The sequence below is a fragment of the Adiantum capillus-veneris genome, chromosome 28 (assembly GCF_014529385.1).
Source record: "Adiantum capillus-veneris isolate H3 chromosome 28, ASM1452938v2, whole genome shotgun sequence".
NCBI lineage: Eukaryota > Viridiplantae > Streptophyta > Polypodiopsida > Polypodiales > Pteridaceae > Adiantum > Adiantum capillus-veneris.
This window is the reverse complement of record NC_140958.1, coordinates 67630850-67644204: the sequence shown is the minus strand read 5'-3', so window position 1 is coordinate 67644204 and position 13355 is coordinate 67630850. Positions and strand designations below refer to the sequence as shown.

General features: G+C 40.0%; 1 pseudogene; it reads right to left on the bottom strand.

Annotated features, from left to right (window-relative positions):
- Positions 1-8912, bottom strand: part of LOC147420609 (uncharacterized) — a 31750-nt pseudogene extending 22838 nt beyond the window's left edge.
- Between the last annotated feature and the right edge of the window lie 4443 nt (positions 8913-13355).

Sequence of the window (13355 nt, the reverse complement as noted above, 5' to 3'; positions counted from 1 at the left end):
ATCAGTCTCCAGTAGAATACAATTCCTGATGCAGATAGAGGTACATGATTGTGTCAAGGACAAAATCACTAACAGATATCCTTCAAACAAAAATCCAGAATGTCAAAAACATCAAGAAAAACAAGGAAGGATACTCAAGCAAAGCCAAACAAACAGGACAAGGGGCCAATCATGACATGAGTTGAGCGGAAAAAGAAATATCCAAAGTTGAAAAAAGCTCTAAAGGAGATATATACGACCAAAATGGAAACCACGGAAGAGGATGGTAAGGATGTAATGAGTGTTCCCTCCCATTACACAAAGTATACCCTCCAAGTTCAAAAGATCATAGTCAAACAACCTGTTAGGGAATTACAGAAACAAGGCGAGTCCTACGAAGGGCCCGAAAACGTGAAAATAATAGACTTGGCTGAACCAAGGAAAGAACTTAGGCCTACCTACATTGCAAACAACCTACCAGGGAAAGAAGAAGAGCTTTTGCTAAGCTTGCTAAAAGAACATTGAGATACCTTCGCTTGGTCTTACAAGTATCTCAAGGGTGTTGATTCAAAAGTTTATCAACATACCATACCCATGAGAGATGATGCGAAACCAAGTAGACAAAGGACATACACATATAATGAAACATTTGCCAGGAAAACCAAGGAAGAGATTGAGAAACTAAAGGAAGTTGAATTCATTTACAAAATTGAACACACAGATTGGGTGTCTCTAATTGTGGTAGTACCAAAGAAGAATGGAAAATTACAAGTGTGTGTCAATCTCTTAAAAGTGAATGCAGCTATGATTAGAGACAACTTTCCTCTTCCAATCACTGAGCATGTTTTAGAACAAGTTGCAGAAAAAGAAGCTTACAGTTTCTTAGATGGCTTTTCGGGATACATTCAACTTCTGGTTGACCCAAAAGATCAGCATAAAACTGCTTTTGCAACGGAATGGAGTATTTTTTCCTATCGGGTTATGCCTTTTGGGTCAACTAATGCTCCAGCCACCTTTCAAAGATTGATGAGCCATGCTTTTAAAGAATATCTGAGGAAATTCTTGGAAGTATACATGGATGATCTATGCGTACATTCATCAATCCGAACTGAACATTTTGAACACCTCAAAAAGGTATTCGAAAAATGTAGACTTTATAGGATTTGCCTAAATCCAAAAAAGTGCACATTCATGGGTAGACAAGGAAAAATTCTTGGACATATAGTGTTTAAAAATGGCATAGCTACTGATATTGAAAAAATTCATGTCATTGTTGATTTGCCTAGACCAACAACAGTCAAGGGGATTCAAGTCATCATGGGGCATTGTGGATATTACAGACGGTTCATTTACATATACGTTATAATTGCAAAACCCATGTATAGCTTGATTACACACTTTGAATGGACCGAGGCATGTGAAGAATCCTTCATGAAGCTTAAGCAAGCTCTCACCTCAGCTCCAATAATGAAAGCACCAGATTGGAATAAGATATTCCACATACATGTAGATGCTTCCAATTTTGCCATAGGTTGTATACTAGCTCAACCAGGAGATGAGAAAATTGACTTTTCTATTTCTTATGCTAGTCGACATTTGAACATGGCAGAAAAGAATTACACTACCACTAAAAGAGAAGGCTTAGAAATGATCTATGCTGTTAAAACTATAGACATTACCTATTAGCCAACAAGTTTGTGTTCTTTTTAGACCACCAAGCTTTGTTGTATTTGGTCAACAAGCCATGCAACATAGGAAGAATAGTGAGATGGTTCATCATTCTTCTAGAATTTGATTCACTGTGGTTGTAAAAAAGGGCACTACACATCAAAGAGCAAATCATTTGTCAAGGATTATTTCAAGAGAATCAACTAAACGGGTAGCCGATGATCTACCAGATGCCAATTTGTTCTCCGTGGAAATGATACCTCGATGGTTGGAAAACATGGTATCATTGATGACAATAGCTCAAGTGTATTCACAAATACCACTTCCTATTACAATCGGATTAATCGAGCAATCAGCTATGTATCATTACTAGCTGGTAGGCTATACAAAAGAAATCGAGATGGAATATTGCTCTTATGCATTAATCCTGAGGAGAAAAACCAGTACCTAAGCCAAGCACATATTACCATAGTAGGACTTCACTTTGCGGAAGATCAAACTATGCAATGAATTTTGAGACTTGTAGTATGTTGGCCAACTATGAGGAGTGATGTTCAATCTTTTGTAAAGGATTGTCCTCAATGTCAAAAACAAATACCCATACCTCATGTAACTCTGTTCCAAATGTCACATGTTCCTAAGTGGAGTAACTATCTGATTACTTACTTATCAAGGCGAGCCTTTCCTGAGGATATGGGTAAATGCTGTCAAAGAGCAATTGAAACTGAAGCGAGAGACTATGCTCTTATTGGGAACCAATTGTTTCAGAGAGGTAAAGATCAGCATTTGCTTCTTTGTGCAAATGAAGACGAGTATATTCCGATTATAGAACAAGCACGTGCTGGATTAGCTGGAGGTCACTTTTCTAGTGAGACCACCGCAAGAGCAATCTTAATGACAGGCATATGGTGGCCAACACTTTTTGTGGATGCCAAAGAATATGTTGGAAGGTGTGATGCTTGTCAACGCGCAAAAATGCCAACACGTGTAGATAGCATGCCCTTAAGACCAATGATGGGGGCTAGAGATTTTGCAAAATGGGGTATCGATTTTGTTGGGCCGATACAGCCACCACCTGCTTATAGAACCCAAGCTCAATATATCATTGTAGCTATGGACTATTTGACCAAGTGGGCCGAGGCTAAAGCAACTCAGAGCTAGAACCACTACTGCGTTCTTATATGAGTATGTATTCACAAGATATGGACTGCCAATAGAAATTGTCAATGATCAGGGAACTCATTTCCTTAATGAGGTAATTGAGGATTTGCTTGATGAGTTTATGGTCATCCATAACAAATCAGCTTCCTATCACCCACAGGCAAACGTACAAGCTGAGCATACGAACAAAATTCTTAGCTCGGGTACTGACTAAAGTGGTTAGTTCAGGAAGGGCAGACTGGGAAATGAATCTCCATGCCACTCTATGGGTTTATCAAGTTTCATTCAAAACAGCTTTAAATGCTACACCCTTTAACCTTGTTTATGGTCCTAAGGCCATACTGCCAATACAATTTCTATTGCCGACATTAAGGGTAGCTAAGGATCTTGAGTGGACTGGACATGAATTGTCAGAAAGGCTTGAAGATTTAGAAAAGCTAGATGAGCAAAGGTTAACTGCCGTATCTCACATCTATGCGCAAAAACGGAAACAAAAACAGTTTTCTGATTCCCATCTAATAACAAAAATCTTCAAGAAAGAGGACTTAGTTTTAATCTATTCCCTTAAGCAACACATTCCCAAGTTTAAGAAAAAGGGAAACGGACCGTTTATCATTGAAGATGTATCTCCAAGTGGACCAGTAAAGTTGTCCACCCTAGATGGTGAACCAATAGCTAATTGGATTAGTGGATGCCGTTTAAAGAAATACAATTTTTTGCTAACCAATGAATTGCTAGAAAGAATGCATGCAACCAAGCAAAGGAGGATTAAACGACAACAGGTTATTGATGAAGCCCAAGAGGAAGCTCGGCTTTGGGTACTCAAACAGAAAGCTGCTCTCAGGAATCAACAGATACCTATTCCCATCAACACTCTGGAAATAGATTATCGACGATGGGAATTGCATAAAGATGCAGTTTCAATAGATGATGAATGGTTAGAAGAAATGGACCTACACATCAAAGTACAGCTCAACAATCATAGCACAAATGCTTTGGTTGACACAGGAGCTAGAGTAAATGCAGTCAGTTATTCCACGTACAAGAAAGCAACAAGTCAGTCTTTGACAACAGGAATAGCGACAATCAAAGGATGCAACAAGAACCCAACCCCAACATTGGGAGTAGTCAACTTGAATGTGATAGTACATAGATGTTCATATCCTGATCAGTTTGTATGCTTACCAGATGAACACATGAATGAGACGATGATTCTTGGAATTCACTGGATGCGGACATACAAAGCAGTACCATATTGGGATACAAGTTAGCTCAAGCTATCACCTAAAGGCGGGCAACTTATTGTTCGAATTGCACCAAGCAAGGAGGAATGGAAAGGAAGCAATCAACATACCAAACCACGAAGTAATCAATCTTCTCCATCCTCTCAATAAGCAAATGCTACAAGTAGCATGCAAGGAGTCATGCAAATTTGGGTACCAAAAGCACAGCTTAAGGACAATCCAATTCAAATCTGGGTGCCCAAAACAACACCGACAAAACCAAAGAAGGTTCCAAGGGTCAAAACACAGAAACGAGCATCTCCAAGCAAGGAACCTAACTTGAAATGGATTTGGCAGAAAAAGGAGCACTTATCTTCTCAACAAACAGTAAAAACAATCAAGCAATGGAGACTTATGTCTCAGAAGACTCCACCACACCATTCCACACCAAGCAAACCAACCTACCAATGGCGAGAAAAAGCTCGACAATAGTCAAAAGTGCTACCAACAGGTCAGGCAATCAGCGTGTTGAAGCATCCTAATGGTACAATCAAACAGAGATCACACAAGCTACAAGATTTTCTCTTTGGAAGACAGCATCAGAAAGCATCGACATCAGAAACCCTTGAGTTAATTACTCAAGACCCAGCTCTTGCACAGTATAGTGGTTTGAATTGCATTGATCTTCAAAGCATGGTAGAGCCAACCACGGCTATGCATAAGACACGATTGTTCAACCCATGCACACAGTCATCCCGGAGTACGCCATCTAGGAGGGGTGGAAGGGCACTAAGTAATTAAGGACAATGTTTGAAGAAGGAGAAAAAAGTTCGATGTTAACGTGTGATTTTTTGCAAAATTACCTAATAATGCCCTTATAATTCATCATCAAGGAAAAATTCACTGATAATATCTTCCCGATGAGTGTAAATAGTGTATATACTATCATAAAATTATCAAAAAATAGTACTTTTTTGTTATTTTTCATCATTTTTCTTAATAATGAGACTTAAAAATGAAGAAATCCAATAAAAAATAATAAAGCTGTGTTTTTCAATGAATTTTATTAATTATTGGATTTTCACTTTGCTTTTTTAGTGCATTTTGTTATTTTCTTTGATTTTTTCAATAAACATGTCAAAAATTAAAAATAAATAGCAAAGGAGCTCAGATGGAAAAACGGAAGACACGGTGGTGATAAGAAAGACAAGGCGAACAAGCACAAAAATTTTCAATGAAATGAGAAGATGGAAGCGGGAAGCCTAAATTAGGCGGCCAGACCTACTTTTGCAAAATTTTCGCAAAATGAGCTAAAGGAATCCGATCGGGGAAATTTTTGAGGCTAACATAGATTTCACGGCCTAGTAGGACTAACGGGGGAATCTGGGGGGAAATGGTTTGGGAAGTCCGGGTATAGATATCCCAGGTAGGCTAAAACAACTTCATTTCCACTTGTCACCTTTGCAGAGAGAGCTTTTCGACCTCTTTCGCGCATACTTTCCGGAGTCTACAGTTGCCCGTTTTCAGTGCCGTCTCACACGAGACATGAGGGGTAAGTTCTTTACTCATCAATGATCCATTTTGTACAGCCGGTAGCTAGTCTAAACCCCTAGAAAAAACCCTAGAGTCGAGCACTGCACGAAGACCGACCAAAAATTGACCATAGCGGCCTGTCAGCTCGACCAAATCAGATGGGATTTGAATTGTAGCATGTCCTAACATAATAGAACCTTTCTGTATCATCAATTCACCATTCGGTAGGGGTCGAGGGGGTCCCCAGTAGAAAAGCTAGGTTTTTGGTAGATGCCAAAATTTGGTTCTGACTCCATAGACAGCTTGCCTACGAGGTTTATATACAATGTATATGATTGTGTTAACTGAGTCAACGTCAGTTAACAGAAGCTGTTAAAGACCGAAAACGTATGAATCCACATCAAGGATGAATGCAAAGAAGCAGTAAAGATTGGAGTTACACATTTTCCACGTTTTTCCAAAATGGTCACGTATTGTAAATTCCCAAATTATTTCAAGCCATTGTAATATTTTAATGTGTTACGGGCTCAATGGGAGTTCCAAGCTGTAAAGAATAGGCCAATTACTATGCTTAGGTTGCAGATTCACTAAGTGGTGGAGCCCTAAAGTCCTTGGGTGGTCGGACATGCATATTTTTACCCTAGGTATATAAAGCAGTGTGTAAAAGAAATTACGGTTCTCAAGCTCATTTGTTGAGAGCAATCTTTGGTGAGAGCTCTTGAGGTGTGTGGATATGGAGTCCTTGAGCTTCTCCTTGCTCATGAGACTTGATTAACACTAATCAATAATTCATTCTCTCTTACTTCTTATGATTGCTTATGATGCTTAAATTAACTAGATCTTAACTAATTAGTGGTTAATCCCTCTCTAATCTTGCATGATTGCCCTCTTTTGTTGTGTGTGCATGTAGGTTTGATTGGAGTGTGGTGCTCGATAGATCTATGTGTGTGTGCTTGCGATTAGTGTGTTGCATGATAGGATTAGTGTTGTGTGCGTTTTGCAATCGTAGTGTGTGTGTTTGGGTTGATTAGAGGTGAAGAGAAGTGGATATGCAGATTGCCCTTCATTGCGGCTTAGCTCCTCCATGGGCCAAGAAGCTCACCTCGTAGAGTTAACCATTTGTGTTGCCACGATTAGCTCACTAACCGTCTGAGTGTTTCCATGCCTAGCCGGGTAGCTCATCCCTCTGTATCGACAATTTTGTTGGTCATTGGAGCTATTGCAACGATGGAACCTCTAATATTTGGCACCACTGCCGGGGACAATGGCCTACGCTAGTGTAATTGTGGCATAAACGAATGCGTTCCCTCACTAATTTCACTTGTGTGTTTATGTTTTTGTGAATTTTGAATGTGTGCGCATGAAACATTGTGTTCATAATTCCCTAATGTGTGACCGTATCTTGCCAATTGTGTGTTTACACACTCTAATTTCACACTAACCCCTTGCTAATTTGATTAATTTTTGCTAATTTACTAATTTGCTATGAAGGATTGGAGCATTCGACCATTCAATTGATCTTCAACGGAAAGGTAATCAAGGTGGTATTCTCAACCTCCCTAGAATCTAGAGATGTGTAGAATTTTGTAGAGATCCCACCATGATGCAATGTAACGCTATACTATGTTGATGCAAAGCAATGTTGATGTTATGGATTGAAAATTTTACGATTATTCGTTTTCACGCCGTCGTAATGCCGAAATTTTTAAGAATTGACAAGTTTCAATTGCTAATTGATGAATGTGTGTTGCTAATTGGATGCCTAATTGAGTTAATTGTATGCTTGGATGGTCAATTTCAAGTGGGTGTACACTAAAATCAAGTGTGTGTGTGCATTCTAATTGAGTGTGTGTATGCTAATTTTAGGTGTGTGTGCACTATTTTGCCCATGTTTGTGCACCTAGAAATCAATGTGTGCGTTATGATTTTTTAATTGTGATGCTTGATCTGTGTTGTGCTCATGCCCAACTAATGATTTGTGAAGTCACATTGCAAATCCGACAAGTTTAACCCTTTTGTGTGCGCACCTAAAGATTGGTAAAAACTGCCAATTTTTTAGTGTGTGTGTGTGCCTAAAAAAGTGTTTAATTTGCATGGTCGATTCAATGTTTTGATTGCATAAATGATGTGTGTAATGATTAAATGCTGCATTTTTGTGCTCAAAACAGGGATTTACACACTCTAATTGCGTCAATTTTTTACCTGATTTTGTCGGTTATTTTGCCGGTTTAATTGCTTAGTCCTGATTTTATTGATAATATTGTTGGCAATTGAATTGATGTGATTTGTACAATTTTATTTGGCTGCACTATTCCCCAATGTGTGGAGAATTTTTTAAATTTTTTTGAGTATATTTCAGATAATTTTTGCAAATTTTTGGTAATTTTTGGTTAATTTTTGCATTAATTTTTGGATAATTCCATTAAAAAACGATGAGAGAGAAAGCTTTTCGAAGCGAGCTTTTTATCTCTCTCTCCCCCCCCCCTCCCTCCCCCTCTCTCTCTATCTATCTTTTTCTCTCTCTCTTTATATATATATATATATATATATATATATAGAGAGAGAGAGAGAGAGAGAGAGAGAGAGAGAGAGAGAAGGGGGATTAAGAACTCTTGCGTGTTTATGTTGCCAAGCTCTTCAGATATAGATGTGCACATTTGATCCTCTTTTTTGCACCATTGATCAAAGTTTTCTTGGTTAGAAGCCATCGAGTCTGTTTTATGTTGACCATTTTTCTTGTCTTTGCAAGGGGGACTGAAATTGATTCCATTTACCACATGCTATGGGAACCCAAAAGCAAGCTCCTCGAGATGCCCGCAGAGTCGTTTCCTTGAGCAGGTCACAACAACCATTCAGCAGGAAGACCCATCCCAATCAAAGGCTGCAACAATGCGTAATAAGGTCCCTACATTTTGAGGATCCTAAATGACGACGGGGACACCAAGAGGATAACGATGAAGAGTTGTTGAGTGATTGTTCTAGGCAACAAAAGGAGGACGGCAAGCAAGTGACTTTGACAACATTGCAACCTTGTGTGGATTGCACCCCCGATAGCTTGTGCATGACCCCTGGGGTAACCTCTATCACTCGTTGGGCAAATTGTGCAAGAGAGGCCCCGGCATTTGAGCCCTCCAGAATGAATATATACTCCAACTTTTATGGCACAATATTACAGAACTCCCTCAGAGGCACGTCGCCCACTTGCACTAAGGAGCTAGAGGCGTAGCGGTAGACGGAGGTCTTCCTCAATTTCACCATGTGCTTTACAAAGGGATTGGCAACAGTTGACAAGTGATGCATATGGACTGCCAACGTCACTTCGTTGCTCAGTACCATGGAGGGTGCCATCCTATCCACCAGCAAGGCCTTGGCATTGCCTGAATAATCCATGTCCTAGTTTTTATCAGCCTGTATCTGGCCAAAATAGTAAGGCTTTTTTTACTGCTATAATGAGGGAGGGAGATAATGAACTGTTGTGAAAATCTAAGATTGACCTTAAATTTTGCAACAAACATACAAATCTGCAAATTGTAGGAAGTCAAGATGAGGCTCCTCCTTCCAAGGGTCAGGTTGTAGGTTGGCCCCATGTTTGATCCTATCAAAGGAGCACCCTTATTGTGCGCCTCAAGCCTATTGGGGAGGAGCATGATAGTATTCAGTCAACATTTTATGTGAAGGTCAATATGGATGGGATTCCAATCGGTGGTATAATGGATCTCAGTACCTGCAAATCTTATGATGGATTGTTATCAGCTGTAGAAGACATGTTTCGCAACCCTAATGGTGGTTAGAGCTCATTTCTTGGAAAGTTCGGAGTTTGTACTGACCTATGAAGACAAAGAAGGGGACTGGATTCTTCTTGGAGATGTTCCATGGAGTATGTTCATTAATACTATGATACGCCTCCGTATTACAAGAGGTCCAGACATGGCTAGCCTTGGTTCAAGGACGTCCGCATGTCATGCATTAGGAGATTAATGAAGAGTTTACTTGTTGCCCTCCCTGCCCGACATACTCGCTGGCTTCCACATGTTTGTAGTGGGGTGAAGGGTGGATAATGGAGCAATTAACATGAATTGCAGATGGAAAAATAAGTTTTCTATCCATATTTAATTCATCATCCCATATCGCAAAGGGTACCTTGGTTTTGTTCGCTAAGTTTGAAGTGCATGACGCCCCATGCATTTTAAACTTGGTTAATTTATTTTGTCTCTTCATGCATTCCTTAGTGTACTAGACTTGCCTAGTCAAGGAGCAAGTCACCAAGACAACCACGCTCTAGTGATGGGAGCATTGTAATAGATGGTTGTTAAGCCTAAGCTCTATTTGAATATTTTCAAAAAACAAAAGAGAGAGAGAGAGAGAGAGAGAGAGAGAGAGAGAGAGAGAGAGAGGGAGGGGGGACAGAGAGAGAAGTGAGAGATAGAAAGAGAAGGGGAGAGGAATATATATATATAAAGGGCAGAGGAATATATATATATATATATATATATATATATATAGAGAGAGAGAGAGAGAGAGAGAGAGAGAGAGAGAGAAATTAAGAAAAAAAGCTCCAAAAATTGATTTTAAAGTGAAGCGAGTTCTTTAAAAAAAATTGCTTAGTTGAGAAAAAATCTGAAAAAAAACTCCCTCCAAACCTCAACTCCCTTAATTGGGTTCCCATTTTTCTCCTCTAAGCATTTAGATGCTCAGGGAATATGAGGGGAGTTCTATGCTAGCCTAAACAAAGGGTTTTTTTTGTGGTGTTTAGAGAGAGAGAGAGAGAGAAATATTAGAGTATAAAAAAAAAGTAAAATGGAGAGAGGAAAGTAGAGAGAAAGAGAAGAGTAAGGGAGAGGAGGAGAGGGAGATTAGAGTAAATAGAGAAGATTTACAAAAAAAGAGATTTTTTTTTGTTTAAATAGATATATTGGAGAGGGAGTATAGGGTAGAGAGAGTTAAAAATAAAAAGTTAGAGAGAGAGAGAGACGTAGAAAGAGGGTAGAGAGTGAGATAGAAAGAGAAAGAGGATAGAGAGAGAGAGAGAGAGAGAGAGTAGAGTGAGAGAAATAGAGAGAAATAAAGAAAGGGAAAGAGAGAGAAGTGGGTAGAGAGGGATAGACAGAGAGAAAGAGATAGAGATAAGAAAGAGAGAGAGAGAGAGAGGAAGTGGTACAGAGAAAGAGAGATAGAGGAAAATAGGGAGAGAGAGAGAGAGAGAGAGAAAGAGATAGAGATGGAGAGTTAGAGAAAGAGAGAAAGAGGGAGAGAGCAATAGGAGTACAAAATCTCTTATTGCTCTTCTTCTCTCTACTCTATTACCCTCCTCTTACACCTCTCTACGTCTTTATAAAGAGAGTTTAGTGATAGATAGTTAGTGATTAGAGCTTAGGTCTCATTATTCTCTACCTAAGAAGAGATGCACTCCTTTAATCTATGAAAGGTCGGAGTTGTTCATTGCAACAGGGTAAAGTGGGACTGAAATTAATTATCTTGACTGGCATGCCTGTTTACAGGGTTTGGGGGCACCACCGAGAACTATGGTCTTAATAATGGAGTCTTTTTAGACTTGCCTATGGCTTAACCATTGTTGAGCTATTAGCAAGCTTGATAGGAACTGGTGCCAACTTAGCACTGCTAAACCCAGTCCACTACTCTTTGCAATAAACAATATTCTAAACCACAGGTGTAGTGACTTGAGTGCATTTTTCAAAGGCTAAGAGAAGTAGTAACTGAAGCTTTAATCTCTATCTATCTCTACCCACTCTATACATATGTTTAGGTGTAGAGAGAGGATTGGATGTACGCATGTAGCGGTATGCATATTAGATGTAGTTTAGGTCATGATACTTATCAACCTATAATGTAGATGTCAAACGAGCCATCTGGTGGTGGATTCATGTCCCAGATGGGCTCCCATGCACGGTGGACATCGCCTCCAGTGGACCCGAGTCTTGAGGCGGTAAGTCCAAGCAAAGACATTAAGCTCATCTGTAACTAGTTTTTTGTGAGCATGAGTATAGGTTTCTCTTTGTTATTTGTAGGTGCCGATCCATCTACCCAAGTTCCTCCACTGGTGGTAGATCCAGACCTCCAATGGACACTCTTTACGAGACGAGTACCTCCGTTCGATGGAGGGGTTGTTTGGCCACTACACCTAGAAGCAGCTTGCGGCCTACGGCCTTTCTCAACACTCCACACCGTGGGGAAACTAGGGAGGGACTCGCTACATCCAGAGCCTCGCACTCACGGCACCTCCTACGATCCCTTCTTATCGACCTACTCCCCTTCATCACAAGGTCCCACTCCACTTCCATCGCAAGGCCCCACGCCACTCCATTCCATTCCTGCTTCACCTGAGCATCGTCATCACACTTCTTCTGGTAGCACGCGTAGACGTTTGTCTCAGAGAAGCGAGCATCGAGAAGCGGAGCGGTGGGGGACCATGTGGCCTCGCTTGTTTTGGTAGTTGGGAGGGAGACGGAGTCCCCTATTTCAGAGCGTGCCACCCCTGATGCTGAGGAGGAGGATATTGATGCACCCGTGGCAGACACATACGGGTGCCACTATAGAGTAAAGTATGGCGGGGAAGTGGACTTTGGAACAGCACAGGGCAAGGTGTTTCGATGCCATTTTCAGAGTTTTATACACTCGATGTATAAGAATTTAAATTTTGGAGATCAGTAGCACAATCATGCACGCTACATCAAGGATGCATTGCATACTCAATTCCTAAATGCCCCCAATGAGAAATTTTCATCACAGTGGTTGGAGGGCTACATTAAAACATTTTTGCAAAACAAGCAGTTCAGTGTCTGGCGTGCAGTGGCTAGTCAGGTTAGAGATCGAGACAGGAGCTATCGTGGAGGCATCATGGCAAATGCGGAGTGGGAGTGGGCAATGGAGAAAAAGGATGAACAAGCTGCAACGGGCTCATCCTACAAACAACAACGTAAAGCTTGAGCCAGACAAACTTCCACACACTATGGTTCGAGATGCACAGCAACTTGGAAGGACAAATATGTAATTTTGGTTAAATTGGAACCTAAACCGATTCAAAAAAGGTTTTAGTTAATGAATTTCTTTTGTTGCTTTTGTTATTGCTAACTTAGGAAAACATCACTCTGAGTCGACCAACCATAGAGATGGTTAAGTTTCGAGAGCGGTACACATAATTTGAAACTTGGCGATGGTTGTGGGAGAACCATCACATCTCTTGCGAGCAATTCGACTCAGTGATCGGATATCTACAGGCGGAAAGTCTAGACAAATCATATTGCAATAATTGTTTTGAGTTGTTAATTTGTTTAATTTGGTTTTGGTTAATGTAGAGTCAGGACGATCAAATGTACGGGCCTATGGACGAGGACAAGAACTTGAACAGATAGAAAAGTATTTGTAGTCCTCTCTTAAAGTCCCAATGTTGCACAAGAAAAACTTTATGAGCATATGTATATACAAATGAACTAAAATTTCTATCTTATTTGTAACTTTGCTAAATAGTTGGTCCTTTGCACTTTAAATTGTCAAGGTAAGTTACATTCAAATTCTATTGTTTATATATTTCTTACATTTTTTTAAAAAAGAATTGATGTTTCATATGTTTTATGTAGGTAAAAAAAAAGGTGTCCCCAATTGGGCCATCCAACAAATGAGCACCTTTATGTTTGAATAGCCATGTAGCGGTAATATCCGCGGTAATAGGCGCGGCAATATACGCGATAATAGTCGCAGATATATTTTTGCGTCTATTACCATGCATATTGATGATAAACCATTGCCGCATCTATTATCACGGATATTACCCCC